At 44.6% G+C, this 21251-nt stretch overlaps 1 protein-coding gene across 5 annotated transcripts in view; it reads left to right on the top strand.

Moving 5' to 3' along the window:
* Positions 1-21251, top strand: part of cdk17 (cyclin dependent kinase 17) — a 266197-nt gene that overhangs the window by 4413 nt on the left and 240533 nt on the right. The window contains exon 2 of one of the 5 annotated variants that reach the window (XM_059654744.1): positions 15-114. The exons of the other annotated variants lie outside the window; for them this stretch is intronic. The gene's annotated coding sequence lies outside the window, so the exon portion shown is untranslated. The remainder of the gene's footprint in view (positions 1-14; positions 115-21251) is intronic. 5 annotated transcript variants of the gene reach the window in all.

The raw sequence follows: 21251 nt of genomic DNA, 5'->3' as shown, positions 1-21251 counted from the left end.
CTTGTGCCTTGTAGGTGAACGGCCTTTGTGGAGTGAGTGGATGAGCTTCTCATAGGATTCCTCGCCTCTGACATACTGTTTTAGCCACAATACTTATCTGGCCAGTTCAGTTCAGTAAGTCTTAGAATGTTACTAGTCGGGGTGTGAAGAGAGTTTGTGATATTAATACAATTGAAGATCAAGGGTAAATGGTTAAATTTTTTTGTTGGATTTCAAGTCATTGCCTGATACGATGGCGCGAATGTCATTTTTCACTTGTTAGCCCAAACCTGGATATTGTCCAAGTCTTGCTGCATAGAATCATAGAATTCCTACAGTATGGAAACAGGCCAATCGGCCCTTCGAGTCCACACTGACCCTCCAAAGAGCATTCAACCCAAACCAACTTCCCTATTCTATCCGTGTAACTCTGCATTTCCCAAAGCTAATCTCCCTAACCTGCACATCCCTGGACACTATGGGCAATTTAGCATGCCAATCCACCTCATCTGCAAACCTTTGGATTATGGGAGGAAACTGGAGCACCCAGAGAAAACCCACGCATGGACTGCTTCAGTATCTGAGGTATTGGTAAATGGTGCAGAGCATTGTATAATCATCAGTGAACATCCCCACTTCTGACCTTTATGCCGCAAGGAAGGTCATTAATGAAGCAGCTGAAGATGGTTCAGCCAAGATCGCTACCTTGCTGCTAAAATGGTGGCTGCAAGATGTATGCAAAGACTCATTTAGATCATAGAATCAAAGAATCATACTTACAGAACCTCGAGGCCATCTTGGTAAACCAACAAAAAATTACACTATCTACATGAGTACTACTTTCTCGCATTAGGCCCACAGCCTTGAAGATTGACATTTCAGATGCTTATCCAAGTATTTTTTAACTGTTCAGCAGAGAAGCCAAAGAACTGTGGATGCTGGAAATCAGAAACAAAAACAGAAATTGCTGGAAAAGCTCTGCAGTATCTGGAGAGAAATCAGAGTTAATGTTTTGGGTCCAGTGACCCTTCTTCAGAATACTTCTTTTTGGAATGCAGTGAAGTTTCCTATCACAACTATCTTCCAAGGCAGTGCTTTCTAGATTTGTACCCCAATCTGGTTGAAAATGTTATCCTCAAATCCTCTCTAACTCCTGCCTTTCACCTAAAAATTATGACCCCTTATTATTGACCTTTTAAGAGCACCAACTATTTCCTGTCCATGAAAATAAAACCAAGAATGGCAGATTTTGGGGATCTGCCACAAAAACTGCTGAAGAAGCTCAGCAGGCTTGTCAGTGTCTGGGAAGAAAGTAGAGTTAACGTTTCCAGTCCGGTGACTCTTCAGAACTGGTAATGAAGTTCTGCTCTGATGAAGAGCCACATACTTAAAAGTTAACTCTGCTTTCATCCAACAAATGCTGCCAGATGTGCTGAATGTCTCCAGTAATTTCTGTTCTTGCTTCCTATGCACCTTGTTCATGCCCTTCATAATCTAATTTCGCTCAATCCCCCTCAACCTTCTCTGCTCCAAAGGAAACAACCCAAACTTAACTAACCTCTCTTCAAATCTAAACTGCTCCATCCCAGGCAACGTCCTGGTGAAAGTCCTGCACACCCACTCCAGTTCAAACCCGCCCTTCCTACAGTGCAGTGACCAGAACAACACAAGTATTTCAGCTGTGGCCTGACCAAAGTTTTTGTTCAACTTCACACAACCTCCCAGCTCTAATAATCTACACCATGACTGATAAAGGTCTGCATGCCTTCTTAATTACTCTCTTAACTTGTCTTGGCACCTTCAGGGATCTGTGGGCAAGCATCTCAAGATCCCATTTAGAAGAATGGTCACCAGCCACAAAACGTTAACTTTGCTTTCTCCACAGATGCTGTTGACCTGTTGAGTTCCTCCAAGAATTTGATTTTTGTTTAGATTTGCCGAACTGCAGTTTTGATTTTTTTTTGGTCTCCCCCCCCGCAAATCCTTTTGTTTCTGCGCGCCGCCGCCGCCACACCGCCTCCCCCCCACCTGCCTCAGTAGCTATCTCAACTGAATATCCAGATTTGTCCACTTTTAAACAGGCCAAAATTTCCAACACCACCTTATTCACAGTATCAAATTGCTCAAGATCCTCTTAGTCCTTCATCCTGAATTCTGTACCTAATCCTCCTCCAAAGTTGTTAGATGTGAAGATCTTTTCTCCAGTTTAGTTGTCTGAGAATCAAGCTGACCTGGAGATGATAGAACTAGCCAAGTTCAGGATGTTTTGGAGAATTTTCTGAAGTGGAGGCTGGGCATTTGATTTACTGTAGTTCTGAGTTTACATTAGAGTGCTCTATCAAATGCATAGTGCATTTATGTGCAATTTTTTTCTCTACAGTCTTAGTGGTCATATTTAAAACCAGATAGCACCTTCCATTTTAAATAGAGCAACTTCACATAAACTTGTACATTAGTACTTCATAGCAGTATAATTTCAGAACTCAAAACCTTTTCCTGATATTGTGCTGCATAGTAAACGTTTCTAGTACCAGTGCAGACAATTCTTTTAGGATTTTGTGCCCAAATTCTGTTAATCTAATCATGGATTTTTGGATAAAGTCTGTGTACTAAATAGTGATTTCTCATCTTGATAATTGTGAAAAACGTCCATATAGTTGGCTGTAAGAAGGAACGCCTTAGTTGTGGTTAACATTCTTCATAGCATGTCGTGAAATTGAAAATCAACAAGTATGATGACGGATTAAAAGAGACTTCTTTGCTTCATTGATGCCTTTTTATAAAAGGGAATGTGTCAGTCCTACTGGTCTGACCACATGCTGTATGGTAAATGAGGTGTCTTTGTGGATCATTCACTTGTCAGAGTAACAGAATCGTTAAAAGTTCCACTGACTTCTCAGGACACCTGAAAATGAGTAATATATGGTCGCGTCACTCACATCCTAAGAACAAATATATTAAACAAAATCTACCTGGATAAACAAATATTTGTGGCAATTAATGGAGACTGAAACTTACAAAGTTTACCTGGATTTTAAATTTGAAGGTCCTCTGAGACTCATTCTATAATAAGAGTCTTACCTTGAAATGTTTGTATGATAGTATGCATATTTCCTCAGTGTCGAATACATTTTATTTTAGATTAGATTAGATTCCCTACAGTGTGGAAACAGGCCCTTCGGCCCAACAAGTCCACACCGCCCCTTGAAGCATCCCACCCAGACCCATCCCCCTATAACCCACACACCCTGAACACTATGGACAATTTAGCATGGCCAATCCACCTAGCCTACACATCTTTGGACTGTGGGTGGAAACCGGAGCGCCCGGAGGAAACCCACGCAGACACAGGGAGAATGTGCAAACTCCACACAGACAGTCGCCCGAGGCTGGATTCGAACCTGGGTCCCTGGTGCTGTGAGGCTGCAGTGCTAACCACTGAGCCACCGTGCTGCCCTATTTGAAAATATTTCAAAACATAATCACACCTACCCAAACCTTCAGATTCATAGTTGGAAGCATTTCTGGTTAAGAATTATTTCTGTCTGTAGTTTCTGGTTCAAACAGATGATAAAGTTGTGTAGTTGGGGAATAACCCAACACTGAATGAAAACCATGCCAGATCTGATGCTGCATGACATGACATATTGATGCAGCCTGTGCCAGGTGGGTGGGTGGGGGGGGGGGGGGGGGGTGCGACTTGCTAATAACTGTTTAAGTTTGACTTGAATAATGGGAAGAGTTTTTGAGCGTGCACATGAACACCTAAATAGAAACTCTTCTGGGTCGGAATACTATAGTTGCAGCCAGGTAGCTTAATGGACATGTTGCCGTCTAATCTGAAACTTATATCATCACTATTAATCATAGAAATTAGTTGGATCGTAAAGACATCAAAAGAATTAATATGTAAATTATAATTAACTCCAGTGTAATTTAGTAAACACTGCAGTAACTTCGTAGGAAATGGGAACAGAAAATTAATGAAAAAGCATTAATGTTTTATATAATTAAATCTTCATTAAACTATAATTAGTGTGAAAAAATATTAAACATGATCATACTTGGTATATGGCTGAATCTGCTGTTTCCTATCTAAATATTAGTGTTGGTGGTGTCCCCTTACAATTGTAATGCATGCTGCATATGTGGTATGTCCTTCCGTATGTGAAGGCTTCTCCAACATTACAAAAAATTTACTTTTTTTTCCAACAGCATTTGCGGAAAATTCACTCAGACTAAAAAATATTATATCTGTGAAAGTATCTTCAGTTCCATTCCAAAATAAAAATTGCAAACCTTAAAAATCAATTTTTTTTTAAGGAATTATACCAGATCTAAACAAAGTGAATGTCTGACATTTATTGTATGTGGCACACAACAAATGAGCCATGGAAATTGACCGCAGTAACAAGTCAGCAGCTTTTAACCAATGACTTTCAGCCTTCTGCAATTTAGAAGCCAGATATCAAGTGACTTGTGCCTCCTTTTGTTTATTGAAAACATTTGTTTTCTCTAAAAAATATTACAAAGGATTGAACATAAGTTAAAGAGCTTAGCTTTTGTTCTGATTAATTTGCCTGGCACTATTACTAAACGAAAGTTCGCTTTCCTCCTGTACTGTGGTGCAAATATGCTTCCTGTTCACAAGTAATCATATGTCTATATTTTAAGTCCCCTGGTTGATTTCTTGCCTTAACTAAGCAAGAATTAAGACGTCGTACAAAGACACATTGTACACTGGACTTGTGCAAAGAACATCGCCTACCCAACATGGCCTCCATCATGTTAAACTCTTAATGGGGTACTGTCAGAAAGGTTCTCTGGTTTTGATGGAATACTCATTACTGCCAACATGTTGACTTCCGAATGAAGACGGTGCTCACAGTCATAGCCAATTAAGTAAGCAACTTTTATTTTTCCCAAACCATAGCATGTAGCTTGCATAGCAGATGGTACTTTGGTTTTTTTTTGTGTGTGGCAGTGTGTTTTCAGAATAACTTTGGAGCTTGTGACCTGCCTCTGGTAATTTTTTTTTGTTTGAGCTAATTTGGTTTAAATATTTCAAGGATTCCTAATTTATAACTACGCTATAGTCACACCTTACTATTAGATTTGACCTGCAAATGAACTTTATACCACATATCTATTTCATCACCAAGGCCACCTACTTTCATCTTTGTAACAACATTTAACTCCAGTCCCAACTCCTTCAGGTAAACCCATTTATTGAGACTCATCATGCCTTTTTTGCCTCTGTACTTGTGTGCTGGACTATTCTAATTCTCTCCTGGCTAACTTCCCACCTTTTCATCTTAAATATCTTTGAGACGTTGAGCTGATTAAACTCGGGTCAACTTAAGCAAAACTCTCGGTGCTTGCAAATCTACATTGGCTCCCAGCTGAATAACAGTTTTTGTTTCATTATCCAAATCTCTGGATGGCGTCACCCCCCTCTTCCCCTCTCCTCTTCCCCTGTCCCTAGGTAGGGTGCTTTGTCTCCCCTCCCAATTCTATTTCGGTTTGACCCCTACCCTCTTCACTTTTTCTTTTACATGAGCATTGTCCCTACCAAGGCTCTACTTGTCACTTATACCCTGGCCACATGGGTGCTTTTCTGGTTTAAAAAAATATAACCAGGAGGACTGACTCTGAGCTGGCTGGCCACAGCTAGTGTACTGTGCCCTAGTACATGCTGATTTGGTGATGGGATACCGGCTTCTGTGCAGTTATTTCAGTTCCCATGCCCCTCCTGCTCTTTGCCTTGTAGATGGTATTGGTCATTGTTTTGGAAGCTGTTGGTGAAGGAGTCTTGGCAGTTGTGATGCGTCTGTAGGTGGTACATACTGCTTCCAAGGTTTGCCAGTGGTGGATAGAGTGTGGATGGGATGCAAATGTAACCTGGCTGTCTGAGCTCGATGTTGAGCTTCTGGAGTGTTGTTGGAGCTACACTCATCCAGGCAAATTAAGGGTGTTCCAACACACTTCTGACTTGTAGATTGGGAATTGAAGATAAATTACTTGTTGAAAAATCCGGCCTCTAACCTCCTTCTGAAGCTGCTGTATTTATTTGGCTGATCAGTTAAAGTTTGTCCTCCATAATTACCCCGTACTTTTTCCCTAGATGTTGCTGGGGGATTCAGTGATGGTAATGCTGCTGAATGAAAGGCAAGATTCTGTCTTATTGTAGATGGTTATTGTGCAACTTCCATGTGCCACAGATGTTACTTTCTTTATGTCAGCTGAAGCCTGAGTGTTTTCTGGACCTTGCTGAATAATGGTTTCAGAACATAGAATCAGAGAATTCCTACAGTATGGAGATGGGCCATTCGGCCCAACAATTCCACACCGCCCATCTGCATCCCACCCAGACCTATTCCCCTATCCCTGTATTTCCCATATCTAACCCCACCTAACCTAAACATCCCTGTGCACTATGGGCAATTTAGCATGGCCAATCCACCTACCCTGCACATTGTTAGACTGTGGGAGGAAACCGGACCACCAGGAGGAGACCCACGCAAACACATGGAGAATGTTCAGCCTGTCACCCAAGAGTGGAATCAAACCCAGGTTCCTGGTACAATGAGGCAGTAGTGCTAACCACCAAGCCCCCATGCTGCCCCTTGTAAGGTTGTAACTATCTCCTGAAACACATTTCAGGTAATTCGCTCAGGCTCCAGATCAACAGGTCTGAGCAGACGTAGTAGGAACGGCAGATGCTGGAGAATCTGAGATAACAAGGTATAGAGCTGGATGAACACAGCAGGCCAAGTAGCATCAGAGGAGCAGGAAGGCTGACGTTTCAGGCCGAGAACCTTCTTCAGAAATGGGGGAGTGGAATGGGGTTCTGAAATAAATAGGGAGAGAGGCGGAGGCAGATAGAAGATGGATAAAGGAGAAGATAGGTGGAGAGGAAACGGACCTGTCAAAGAGGTGGGAATGGAGCCAGTACAGGTGAGTGTAGGTGGGGAGGTAGGGAAGAGATAGGTCAGTCCAGGTAGGATGGACAAATCAAGGGGGCGGGATGAGGTTAGTAGGTAGGAGAATGGGGTGGGACTTGAGGTGGGAGAAGGTGATAGATGGGAGGAAGGACAGGTTAGGGAGGAGGGCATGAGCTGGGCTGGTTTTGGAATGCGGTGGGGGAGGGGAGATTTTGAAGCTTGTGAAATCTACATTGATACCAATGGGCTGCAGAGTTCCCAAGTGGAATATGAGCTGCTGTTCCTGCAACCTTTGGGTAGCATCATTGTGGCACTGAAGGAGGACCAGATGGACATGTTGTCGGTGGAATGGGAGGGGGAGTTGAAATTGTTCATGACTGGGAGGTGTGGTTGTTTAGTGCCTACCGAACGTGTGGTTTCCCCTGATGTAGAGGAGGCCACACAGGAACAGCAGATGCAGTGTACAACATTATCAGATGTGTAGGTGAACATCTGCTTGATGTGGAAAGTCGTCTTGTGGCTTGGGATGGAGGTGAGGGGGGAGGTGTAGAGGCAGGTGTAGCACTTCCTGTGGTTGCAGGGAAAAGTGCTGGGTGTGATGGGGCTGGAGGTGTGTGTGGAGCAGACAAGGGAGTCACGGAGAGAGTGGTCCCTCCGTAAAGCAGATAAGGGTGGGGAGGGAAAAATGTCTTTGGTGGTGGGGTCAGATTACGGAAGTGTCGGATGATGATGCTTTGGATCTGGAGGTTGGTGGGGTGGTACGTGAGAATGAAGGGGATTCTGTTTTGGTTATTATTGTGGGGGCGGGGTGTGAGGGATGTGTTGCGGGAAATGTGGGATACATGATCAAGGGCGTTCTTAACCACTGAAGGGGGGTAAGTTTTGGTCCTTGAAAAATGAGGACATCTGAGATGCATGGGAGTGGAATGCTTCATCCTGGGAGCAGGTGTGGCGGATGCGAAGGAATTGGGAATAGGGGATGACATTTTTGCAGGAAGGTGGGTGGGAGGAGGTGTATTCTAGGTAGCTGTGGGAGTTGGTGGGCTTGAAATGGATATCGGTTTCTAGGTCGTTGCAGGAGATGGAGACAGAGGTCCAGGAAGGAGAGAGAGAGATATTAGAGATGGTCTAGGTGAACTTTAGGTTGGAGTGGAAGCTGTTGGTGAAGTGGCTGAACTGTTCGAGCTCCCTGTGGGAGCATGAGGTGGCGTCTAGTCATTTAATGTACTGGAGGAAGATGTGGGGTTTAGGGTCGGTGTAGGTACAAAAGACGGATTGTTCCACTTAACCTACAAAGAGGCAGGCATAGCTTGGGCCCATGCGGGTACCCATGGCCACCCTCTTTGTCTGTCAGGAAGTGGGAGGAATTGAAAGAGAAGTTGTTGAGGGTGAGGACGAGTTCTTACTCATTGAGTAAGTTGAGGAGTTGAGGCAACTCATGTCACGACTGCAGGGTCCTCTGCCCTGCCAAGTCTTCACCATCTCCCCAGACCTCCCCCTTAGGACATCAATCCTGCAGGCCCGACCAGTGCCCCTCCACTGACACCATCATCTGCTTAGCCAAACTCGTCCTCACCCTCAATAACTTCTCTTTTCAATTCCTCCCACTTCCCTACAGACAAAGGGGGTGGCCATGGGTACCTGCATGGGCCCAAGCTATGCCTGCCTCTTTTGTAGGTTATGTGGAACAATCCCTCTTTTGTACCTACACTGGCCTGAAACCCCACCTCTTCCTTCGTTGCATTGATGACTGTATTGGTGCACCTCGTGCTCCCACGAGGAGCTCGAACAGTTCATCCAATGGACCAACACTTCCCACCCCAACCTAAAGTTCACCTGGACCATCTCTAATACCTCTTTCTCCTTCCTGGACCTCTCTGTCTCCACCTCCGGCAACCACCTATAAGCCGATATCCAATTCAAGCCCACCAACTCCCATAGCTACCTAGAATACACCTGCTCCTACCCACCTTCCTGCAAAAATGCCATCCCCTATTCCCAATTCCTTCGCCTCCACCACATCTGTTCCAAGGATGAGGCATTCCACTCCCATACATCTCAGATGTCCTCGTTTTTCAAGGACTGCAAGTTGTCCACTCTCAGTGGTCGAGAATGTCCTCGACTGTGAGTCCTGAATTTCCCGCAAATCATCCCTTCCACCCCCTCCCCGCAATAATAACCAAAACAGAATCCCCCTCGTCCTCACGTACCACCCCACCAGCCTCCGGATTGAATGCATCATCCTCCGACACTTCCACAATCTGCAATCCCGCCACCAAAGACATTTTTCCCTCCTCACCCTTATCTGCTTTCTGGAGGGACCACTCTCTCAGTGAATCCCTTGTCCGCTCCACACTCCCCTCCAGCCCCACCACACCCAGCACTTTTCCCTGCATCCCGCAGGAAGTGCTACACCTGAGCCCAACATTTCCTCCCTCACCCCCATCCCAAGCCCCAAGAGGACTTTCCATATCAAGCAGATGTTCGCCAGCACATCTTCTAATGTGGTAAACTACATCTGCTGTTCCCGTTGTTGCCTCCTCGTCTTCAGGGAAACCAAGCGGAGGCTTGGGGGCTGTTTTACAGCACACCTACGCTTGGTTTGGACTAAGCTGCGCCTCCCAGTCGCGAACCATTTCAACTCCTCCTCCCATTCTACAGATGACATGTCCATGTGGGCCTCCTGCAGTACCACAATGATGCTACCCAAAGGCTGCAGGAACAGCAGGTCATATTCTGCTCAGGAACCCTGCAGCCCAATGGTATCAATGTGGACTTTGCAAGCTTCAAAATCTCCCCTCCCCCCTATCACAGCCCAAAACCAGCCCAGCTCGTCCCTGCCTCCCTAACCTGTCCTTCCTCCCATCTATCCCCTCCTCCCACCTCAAGCCCCACCCCTTCTCCTACCTTCTCGCCTCATCCCGCCCCCTTGACCTGTCCGACCTCCCTGGACTGACAATATCTCCTCTCTCCCTCCCGACCTGCACTTACCTTTACTGGCTCCACCCCCACTTCTTTGACTGGTCTGTTTCCTCTCCACCTGTCTTCTCCTTTATCCATCTTCTCTCCGCCTCTCCCTATTTGTTTCAGAACTCCCATCCCCTCCCCCATTTCTGAAGAAGGCCCTAGGCCTGAAATGTCAGCCTTCCTGCTCCTCTGATGCTGCTTGGCCTGCTGTGTTCATCCAGCTCTACACCTTGTTAACTCTGAGTAGAAGTTCCTCAAGCAACCAAACGTTCCCACACATGTATTCAGAGTGAATTGCATTGGCTCCCGTAAGCTGCAGGTAGACACATCACCTGTCTAGCATTCTCTATTTTAATCAATTCATTACATCTTAAAACCATAAAATGCAAAGCAGAGGTACTCTCAACATTCACCATCCCTTCATTAAAAACCACAAGTCAAATCAGTTAAATGTGTTTTGCATTGGATAAATCTGTCTTGGCTTTCTAAAATTCTTTGTCCGAGTGACTGTTAATTTTGCTCCAGGTTATCATTGCCAAAAACTTTCACATCAACGTTAAACAACATGTAGCCATTGGGTTTAATCTTTTACCCTTTTTTAAAATCAAATTGCAATTCTGCAATACACTGGCTGCATTCCTGTATCTAAGGAGGATTGGAATATTATGACCAGCGACAAAAGAATTTCCACCTTTATTTCTCTCAGATCCTCCGATACATCCGAACCAGTTATGGCAAATCTTAACCAAAGTCAGCCTTAGCTTTTAATTTTTTTTTTGCTTTCTCAATTATTTTTCTTTATCCCACCAATGTCTTCTAAATGACTTTGGAAGCATTTTTTCTTTGGTAACAACAGATACAAAGTTATCAAAGTCAGCTGTGCCCTCTGCCTGCTTACATAACACATGAATCAGGAACAAGCATGGGACATCAACCCTTCAGTTCTGCTCCACCATTCAATAAGATCACAGCTGATCTGATTTTATCTTAATTCTGCTTTCCTGCATACCCCAATAATCTCACATCTCTTTCATAATCAAGAATCTGTCCACTCTGCCTTAAAAATATTTAAAAGATTTGCATCAACCCTCAGAGAAAAATGACCCCACAACTCTGTCTTAAATGGGCAACAGCCTTATTTTCAAAATAGCTTGATTCTCCCACAAGAGGAAACATGCTTTCAACATCTGCCCAGTCACAACCCCCAGGATCTTACACATTTCAATTAAGTGACTTCTGATTCTTCTAAATTCTCCAGAGGGTACAAGTCTAGCCTTTCTTAATAGGGCAAACCACTCATTCCAGGTGTTACACTAGTAAACAAAAACAAATAACTGGAGAAACTCAGCAGATCAGGCAGCATTTGTGGAGATAAAGCAGAATTTTTCTTTTGCATCACCTTTGCTGAACTGATACATCCTTCCATGATCAGTATTGTATACAGTACTTTAGATGTGATCTTATCATCACACTGTTGAAGAGTTACAAATGGGACTGAACACTGAATTAGATGAACATTCCCACTTGTGACTTCATGTGAAAGGAAGGTTGTTAATGAAGTGGCTCATAATGGTTGGGCCCCGTGCATTGCCCAAGGATCTTATGTTGTCATATCCTGGGGCTAAAACCTTGAAAAACTGCAATAATTATTCTTTGTGTCAGAGATAATGGGAACTGCAGATGCTGGAGATTCCAAGATAATAAAATGTGAGGCTGGATGAACACAGCAGGCCAAGCAGCATCCCAGGAGCACAAAAGCTGACGTTTCGGGCCTAGACCCTTCATCAGAGAGGGGGATGGGGGGAGGGAACTGGAATAAATAGGGAGAGAGGGGGAGGCGGACCGAAGATGGAGAGTAAAGAAGATAGGTGGAGAAGGTGTAGGTGGGGAGGTAGGGAGGGGATAGGTCAGTCCAGGGAAGACGGACAGGTCAAGGAGGTGGGATGAGGTTAGTAGGTAGCTGGGGGTGCGGCTTGGGGTGGGAGGAAGGGATGGGTGAGAGGAAGAACCGGTTAGGGAGGCAGAGACAGGTTGGACTGGTTTTGGGATGCAGTGGGTGGGGGGGAAGAGCTGGGCTGGTTGTGTGGTGCAGTGGGGGGAGGGGATGAACTGGGCTGGTTTAGGGATGCAGTGGGGGAAGGGGAGATTTTGAAACTGGTGAAGTCCACATTGATACCATATGGCTGCAGGGTTCCCAGGCGGAATATGAGTTGCTGTTCCTGCAACCTTCGGGTGGCATCATTGTGGCAGTGCAGGAGGCCCATGATGGACATGTCATCAAGAGAATGGGAGGGGGAGTGGAAATGGTCAGTTCGCAACAAACAACTGCACCTCCCAGTCGCAAACCATTTCCACTCCCCCTCCCATTCTCTTGATGACATGTCCATCATGGGCCTCCTGCACTGCCACAATGATGCCACCCGAAGGTTGCAGGAACAGCAACTCATATTCCGCCTGGGAACCCTGCAGCCATATGGTATCAATGTGGACTTCACCAGTTTCAAAATCTCCCCTTCCCCCACTGCATCCCTAAATCAGCCCAGTTCATCCCCTCCCCCCACTGCACCACACAACCAGCCCAGCTCTTTCCCCCCCACCCACTGCATCCCAAAACCAGTCCAACCTGTCTCTGCCTCCCTAACCGGTTCTTCCTCTCACCCATCCCTTCCTCCCACCCCAAGCCGCACCCCCAGCTACCTACTAACCTCATCCCACCTCCTTGACCTGTCCGTCTTCCCTGGACTGACCTATCCCCTCCCTACCTCCCCACCTACACCTTCTCCACCTATCTTCTTTACTCTCCATCTTCGGTCCGCCTCCCCCTCTCTCCCTATTTATTCCAGTTCCCTCCCCCCATCCCCCTCTCTGATGAAGGGTCTAGGCCCGAAACGTCAGCTTTTGTGCTCCTGGGATGCTGCTTGGCCTGCTGTGTTCATCCAGCCTCACATTTTATTATAATTATTCTTTGTGTTGGGTGTAACTCTAGCTGTTGGAAATTTCCCTTTGAACTCCATTACTTCAGTTTTTGTCTGAGTCATACAGCATGGCAACAGACCCTTTGGTCCAACTCATCCGCAGTGACCAGATGTTTCAATCTGACCCTATCCCATTTGCCAGCATTTGGCCCATAATCCTCTAAATCTTTCGTATTCATATACCCATCCAGATGTCTTTTATATGTTGTAACTGTACCACCTCTACCATTTTGTCTAGCAAGTTGTTCCCGAAACACCATCCTCTGCATGAACAAGTGATCCCTTTGGTCCTTTTTGGTTTGTTGATGCATTCCCTTCACACTGCAGAATAAAAATGTTCAGGCAGAAAGGGAACGGGTGATTTCCACAAGCAGAAGGAGCACCAAGCATTCAGTTAGTCTGCATCAGTCTTTGGTATTCAGTTCTAAACACTGATCGAGTTAATTGTTGATGGCAGTTGAGGGTAATAAAACCAAATAGGAAAGTGGAGTTGAGATTACAACCAGATCAGTCATGATCTTAAATAAATGATGAGCAGTCTTGTGCAAATGACTAGTCCTGAATTCCATGTTCCTGTTCTTCCATACACTTTTTTGAACTGGGTTGCTCTACTGACTTGATGGTGGTAATGAAGTGAGGGAAAGAGTTTTGAGGTATTAGAGCTGTTCTGTTTTGAATATTTCTCATCTAGCGCTGTGATTGTGTCATGTAAAACAATAGATTGTATCCTCACTGTGAAGATGGACCTTCATCTTCATGATGCATAAATGCGTCTGCATCGGGAGGATTGGTGAGGCTGAGGATGCTTATTGCTAGAGTTCTCATTATGTGCAACAGAACTAGTCAACTAGAACAACTTTGTTCTTCCAGGGTTTGTTGATAGATGATACCAATGAACCATTCTTGATAAAAGAAACTGAGATCCCCACACTCTCCCACAGCATATTCTGGCCCTTGCTATCTTCAGCAAGTCCTCCAAATAGTGTTCACCATGGAAAAGTAATTGATTCATCAGCTGATGGTGGAAGATTGCTGATGATCAGCAGAAGGTTTCCTTGCCAATGTTTTATTGATGCCGTGACAATTCGTGGAGTGAAAATTCAATATTGAGGACTCCCAGAGCTACTTCCTGTTGATTGTGTGCCAGTGCACCATTGCTGCTATGCAGAAATTGGTGCAAAAATTGGGTTATTAACTGAATGGTATTATGTGGTGAGTATGATTGTGTTGGACTGTTGTTTGACTAATCTGTTGGACAGTTCTGAAAATTTTCGTATAGGTTCTCTCATGTTGATGAGGAGCACTTCGAGGCCTTTGCCTGGCCTGAATCGTATGTCAATACTAGTTAATTCATCGGTTTCTATTTAGTGACTGTATAACTTCTTGGGCAGGCAGTGGCATTGTGTCAATGTTATGAGACTAGTAATCTAAAGTCCCAGAGAATGTTCTGGAGTCGTAGGTTTGTATCTACCCAAGGCAGAAGGTGAAATTTTAAATCCCAGACTTATGAATTGATTAAAAACTGCTTTAATGGCAACCATCTAACCGCTGTTGATTGATGTAAAGACTCATCTACTCCGCTTAAGGAAAGGAAATGTGTCATCATTACCCAATCTGACCTACATGTGACTCCCAAACCTACTCCATGTGCTTAATTCTTAACTGCTACCTGCAATTGCCTTCAAAAGCTACTCTGTTCAAGACCAGTTAAGGATGGGTGATAAATTCCAGCCCAGCATTAAAGGATATTTGTGAACCAGATGAGTTTTTTTAATTCCTGGCACTTGAATCCCGTTTTTGTTAATTACTTCACTTTAAATTCCATTGTGACAACAAATTATATTTCTGGATCAGTAATCTAGGGCTCTTGGTTGTTGTATTCCAAAAGTAACTGTATTTAAACAGAATTCAACTCTGCACTTCATTGTGAGAGCTTCAAGCTCGCCACACTTCATAAAACTGTCACCCCACTGATTACTAGATTCCATATTTATACAACCAGTTCAGATTGAGTTAACTCTTATTGCGTTCATCATCCGTTTCCTTCCGTTAGGTCAAAGGCATTCTTTCAGACCACGTTAGATGATGAGTCCCTTTTTTCTTTTAGCTAAATCAATCTATATTTTTAAAAAATAATGCAAAGTTGTCAGTTTTTTTTTGCACATCAATGTTCCAGGCACCCTTTTGCCAGTGTGTTGTCACATCAGACTGAATATCAAACTGCACTGTTCCAGGAGTCATCACAATGTTTAAAACAAATGATCAAAGCTCATTAAGTCATCAGTTTACCTATTGGCAAAGCCCAGGTTGACAGTAAATGTAGAGTAGGCTTCTGTACTTGGGAGTAGCTACTATTTATTACAAATAAATTCTAACCACAAGTAAAGAACCATGAACGGTTGACATTATGTCATGGATACTGAATTAACCACACAGACAAACACAAAATGGAGAACTGTTGGTCCATTACGTGATGCAAGTTCTGTGAAGTCATCCCAATAACTCCTCTGAATTGACCTGTTTCCCAAGTTATACTTGCATGAAGATTTCTGGTACTGTTTGTTCATTGTAAAACAGGAATAACTATTTATTACTAACAGAAAGTAGTTTGCCATTCAGAATTTTGCGATGGTACAAACTGTTATAACTTCTAACTGCCTGGACTATTACCCCAAAATCATCCTTTTCCTTGAAGTTGGCTCTTAGACCTGACAGACGAGATGAAAGGTTAATAGAGAAGGTTAGATAGCCAGTTAAAGATAGAAAGAGAGAAAGGTGTAGGCCACATGGCTGGACTTGGAATATCTGAATCTCAGGCAAGCAATTCTGACTGTCAAATGTACTAAACCCCTCTGAACAAGTCGACAAAAGTTTGGTGATAGAAAAGTTTAAGCCTTTGAAAGAGTTAGTGAGTTGGATTGATTCTTTCTTCTGAGCAGTCTCCTCATGGTGCCGTATCAATTGGACACTCATAATACGGCTCCTTGTCTAAAATGGTCTTCTTCCCTTGCTTCGAGTGAAGGTTGACATTTACTGCTCCACTCACAGTTTCTGTTCTTTGCTTCAAGCAGGGTTCCTGTGGTTCCCTACCAAGCAAGCACTCATGTTGTGTCTTTTCTCCAGGAGCAATCATTTCTTGGACTTCACTGCTCAAGTTCCAGACACAGACTGCGCACACAGAGCTTTGGGGTTTGGCTTTACAGCTGCACCCTCTCGATTTTTCCTCTAGATTATAACTTTCCTTACTGGTCGTTTTTTTGTACCTGTCGCAAGGCCATAGGATTAAATTCCCTCTTCACTTTGGTTGGCTTACTGCAGCATGGGTGTGACCGATGAGCAGCCAATTCTGATCCATGCTGGTTCTTTCTGACCCCTCCACACACAGGCAGACAAAGAAGCATTGTTGTCATGTGTGGAGAGAGAAACTCAGGGAACAGTTAATACCACCAGTTATTATGATTGGCTGGAATGTTCCTTTTGTTTGCCAAGTCCTTCTGTTCTCTGACTTTTTTTAAAATTTCCCCTCCTGGTTCTGTCACATTTTCGTAGGAGGCACAGAGTGACTGGTTTACACATTATAGTCTCTGTCTTACTGGTTAAAACAAGCAGCTTACAGAAATTGTTGGGAGGAAATAAATTGGCTGTTTTCAGTCTTTAAGTATTTTACTGCGTGGGACTGTGTGTGTGTGTGTGTGTGTGTGTGTGTGTGTGTGAGAGAGAGAGACAGTGGTGCACATATCAGCAACCCTTTCAGCAGTTCAAAGGGTTTTCCTACATCATTCACACCTATAAACCATTAAGCTACCCATAAGAATGTAGGAATTAAGAGCAGGAGTAGGCAATTTGAGCCCATTTCTCAATTTAACATGATTGTGGCTGATCATTTTCTGGCCTGAATCCACTTGCCTGGCTGCTGCCCATTGTCCTTTATCTTGCTTTTCAGTAGGGACATACCTGTTTCTTGAATCTGTTGGTTGATTCTGCCTCCACTACACTCTGGGGTAGTGAGTTCCACAGAATCACAATCCACGAAGAGAAGTAGTTTCTCTTCATTGTCAGCTTTGAACCTACCTTTTCCTACCCAAGAGTGAATTAAATAGTTGTTGTCAGGCTGTGATAGCCCTTGGCACCCATAACTAGTCATAAGTCAATCAGCAAACCTCACTTTACATGCAGAGATAGGAAGAGCCGTAAATGCTGGAGCCAGAAGCAACACAACGTGGAGCTGGAGGAACACAGTGGGCCTGGCAGCATCAGAGGACCAGGAAAGTTGATGTTTCGGGTTGGGACCCTTCTTCAGAAATGGGGATGGGGAAAGGGAGTTGAGAAATAAATAGGGAGAGGAGGGATGGGGCTGGGGAAGGTAGGTGGTGTGGTGATCGGTGAATGCAGGTAGCAGGTAGTGGGGATTGGTCAGTGGGATGGGTGGGCGGGATAGGTGAGAGAAGATGGTCAGGTTTTGGCAGGTCAAGGGGGAGGTGAGAGGGGGAGGGTTAGACATGGGATGAGGATGGGGTTGGGGTGACTTTAAAACTGGTGAATTCCATGTTTAGGCCACTGGGCTATGGGCTCCTGAGGCGGAATATGAGGTGTTGCTCCTCCAGTTTGCCACTGGTGTCATTGTGCCACTGGAGGAGGCCCAGAATAGACATGTCATCCAGGGAGTGGGAGGGGGAGTTAAAATGGCTAGTGACCACAAAGTTTGTCGTTTGTCATTTGTCATGCTTCAAATATACATGCTTGATAACAAATCTCTAAGTCTATGCTTGGTGTCACCAATGTAGAGGAGGCAATGTCAGGAACAATGGATTCAGGAGACCAAGTTGGCGATGTACAAGTGAACCCCTGTTGGATATGAAAGGTTTGCTTTGGGCCTTGAATGCTGTTGAGCGGGCAGGTATAAAGGCAAATGTAGCACTTCCTGTGGTTGCAGGGAAAGGTGCCAGATCTGGTGGGATTATTGGGGAGTGTAGAGTGGATGAGGGAGTCACGGAGTGAGTGGTCCCTACGAGAATAAAGACAGAATCTCCCTGGTCTCTGCATATCATCCCACCAAGCTTCACATCCGGCATATCATTCTCTGCCACTTCCGCCACCTACAATCCAACTTCACAACCAAAGAGATATTTCCCTCCCCAACCCCGGCCTCGTTCCATGACCACCCCTCCCTCTCATCCCCAGCTCCCTTGACCTGACAACCTCTCCATTTTCTCTCCCACCTATCTGCCCCACTATCTGACTGAGCAATCCCATCACCCGCTACCTGCACTCAACATCACCATCCCACCCACCTTCCCCAGCCCCACCCCTCCTCTCTATTTATTTCCCAGCTCCCTTTCCTCCTCATTTCTGAAGCAGGGTCCTGATCTGAAATGCCAACTTTCCTGCTCCTCTGCTGTCAGACCTGCCGTGTTCCTCCAGCTCCACACTTTATTGTCACTTTACGTACACACCTGGAGTCTTTGTCATGTCCTCTCAGGACTTCCCCACTCCTTGCAAGATAACAGTGTAAACATGACGTAAATGAGTTTCAGTAACTTGTTTTTTAAAAGTACAGGGATTCCTTCCTCAGTGCTTTGTTGTAAAACAATTCTTGCCCTAATTCCGTCTGAAATCAAAAATTAAGTAAAATAAAAAGATAGAGTCTGTACAAAGTCCAACAGTTTCTTAAAAATTGCTGCTTCATTTTGAAAGACTGTCAGCTGACAGCTGCCATCCAACCATTTCACTAAAAACAAGAGGTTTCATGTTCTTGGTATCTCCCAGTGATGAAAATTTCAAAATACAAACACCCCAAGATCCCTGTATTCCTCTGAGCTTCCTAGTGCCTTGACATTCATTGAGTGAAAGAAAAAGAAAAGAAAATTACAGCACAGGAACAGGCCTTTTGGCCCTCCAAGCCTGTGCCGATTGAGATCCTCTGTCTAAACCTGAGATCTATTTTCTAATCTGTATCCCTTTGCTCCCTGCCCATCCACGTACCTGTCCAGTTACATCTTAAAAGACACTATCGTGTCTGCGTCTACCACCTCCGCTGGCAATGCATTCCAGGCGCCCACCACCCTCTGCGTAAAGAACTTTCCATGCATATCTCCCATAAACTTTCCTCCTCTCGCTTTGAACTCATGACCCCTAGTAATTGAGTCCCTCACTCTGGGGGGGAAAAACCTCCACCTTGTCCATACCCCTCATGATTTTGTAGACCTCAATCAGGTTCCCCCTCAATCTCCGTCTTTCTAATAAAAATAATCCTAATCTCCTCAACCTTTCTTTGTAGCTAGCACCCTCCATACCATGCAACAACCTGGTGAATCTCCTTTGCACCCTCTTCAAAGCATCCACATTCTTTTGGTAATGTGGCGACCAGAACTGTATGCAGTACGCTAAATGTGGCCAAACCAAAGTCTTATACAACTGTAACATGACCTGCCAACTTTTGTACTTAATACCCCGTCCGATGAAGGAAAGCATGCCGTATGCCTTCTTGACCACTCTATTGACCTGTTTTGCCACCTTCAGGGAACAATGGAACTGAACACCCAGATCTCTCTGAATATCAATTTTCCCCAGGACTTTTCCATTTACTGTATAGTTTGTTCATGATCTTCCAAAATGCATCACCTCGCATTTGCCCGGATTGAACTCCATCTGCTATTTATCTGCGCAACTCTCCAATCTAATATATATTCTGCTGTAATCTCTGACAGTCCCCTTCACTATCTGCCACTCCACCAATCTTCGTGTCATGTGCAAACTTGCTAATCAGTGCTCCCATGTTTCTTTTTTCCTTCTTCCTAGAGGCGTCACCTAGAGACTTTATCTAGGCCATATACATATTTATTTAAATTCCAGACTGTCCCATCGTGTTTGTTGCCTATTTTGGAGGAAGAGTAAAATTACCAGTTGAGCTGGGCTCCCTGCAGAAATGCAGCTTTAATATGAATTGATGTACACGCTCAAGCATTTGTTGCTAACAAAGCCAAGAAAATTTTCAAAATTGCTTTTCTTACTGCCAGTGAATCTACCCTTGTATCTTGATGTCCCAGACTTCCTTGAAGACCTCATGCCACGAGCCTTGCTTTTGTCTTATCAATCTCTTCAGGGACACCTTCTCAGTGCATATTTGCCAGTATGATAGAGCTGGTTATCCCTTGTCTAGTACCTCTTGTGCATCTTGTAGATAGTACACACTGCTGCTATGGAACATCAGTGGGAAGGACCAGTCATTTGTGAAAGTGGGGCCAGTCAATGGGGTTGCTTTGGCCTGGATGGTGTCATGTTTCCTGTGTTAGTGGAGCTGCACCCATCCAGACAAGTGGGGAGTATTCCATTACACTCCTGACTTGTGCCTTGTAAATGGTGGACAGTCTTTGGGGAGTCAGAAGTGAGTTACTTGCCATGGTATTCCTAGACTCTGACCCACTCTTGTGTTCTCACCGTACTGCAAGAGCTTAGTTACGGGAATGGCAAGTTCTAGCGCGCACGTCTTCAGTACTATTGCTGCAATGTTCTCAGGCCCATTGCCTTTGGAGTATGCAATGTCTCTACCCGTTTCTTAATATCACATCAGTGAATCAAATTGGCTGAATGGTAGTATATGTGATGCTGGCAACTGGAGGAAGCCAAGATGAATCATTGACTTGGCATTTCTGGCTGAAGATTGCAGCGAATGCCTCAGTCTTCACTTTTGCACTGATGTGCTAAACTCTTCCATCATTGAAGAAGGGGATATTTTGTGGAGCTTCCCCTCCAGTGAGTTGTTTAATTGCCCACCTCCAATCACAGCAATATGTTGCAGGACCGCAGAGCTTAGATCTGATCACTTGGCTGTGGGATCACTTAGCTTGGTCTACCACTTATTGCTTATGCTGTTTAGCATGCAAGCATACTTGTTTGGTAGCTTCACCAGGTTGATGCCTCATTTTTAGGTGTGCCTGGTGCCTGAACTGGCATGTGATTCTGCACTCTGCATTGATCCAGGGTTGATCCTTTGGCTTGATGGTAATATGGGGGAATCTGCCAGGCCATGAGGTTGCAGATTGTACTGGAGTACCTGTTCTGCTGTTGACAATCAACAGCACCTCGTGGATGCCCAGTCATGAGTTGCTAGATCTATTTGAAGTCTGCGCCACTTAGCATGGTGATAGTTCCACACAACATGATGGAGGGTATTCTTTGTCTCCATAAGAACCATGCGGTGGTCACTCTCTTAACAGTACTGACAATGAACAGATGCACCTGTGGCTGGTTGGTAAGGACGAGATAAAGTATGTTTTACTCTTGTTGGTTCCCTCACCACTTGTTGCAGAGCTAGTCTAGCAGATTCATCTTTTAGGATCTGACCAGCTTGATCAGTGGTGCAGCTATCCAACCACTCTTTGTTGAT

Source organism: Stegostoma tigrinum, chromosome 25 (genome assembly GCF_030684315.1).
Source record: "Stegostoma tigrinum isolate sSteTig4 chromosome 25, sSteTig4.hap1, whole genome shotgun sequence".
NCBI classification, from domain to species: Eukaryota; Metazoa; Chordata; class Chondrichthyes; order Orectolobiformes; family Stegostomatidae; genus Stegostoma; species Stegostoma tigrinum.
Note: the sequence above shows the minus strand (reverse complement) of the source record. Positions and strands in the feature narration are given on the sequence as shown.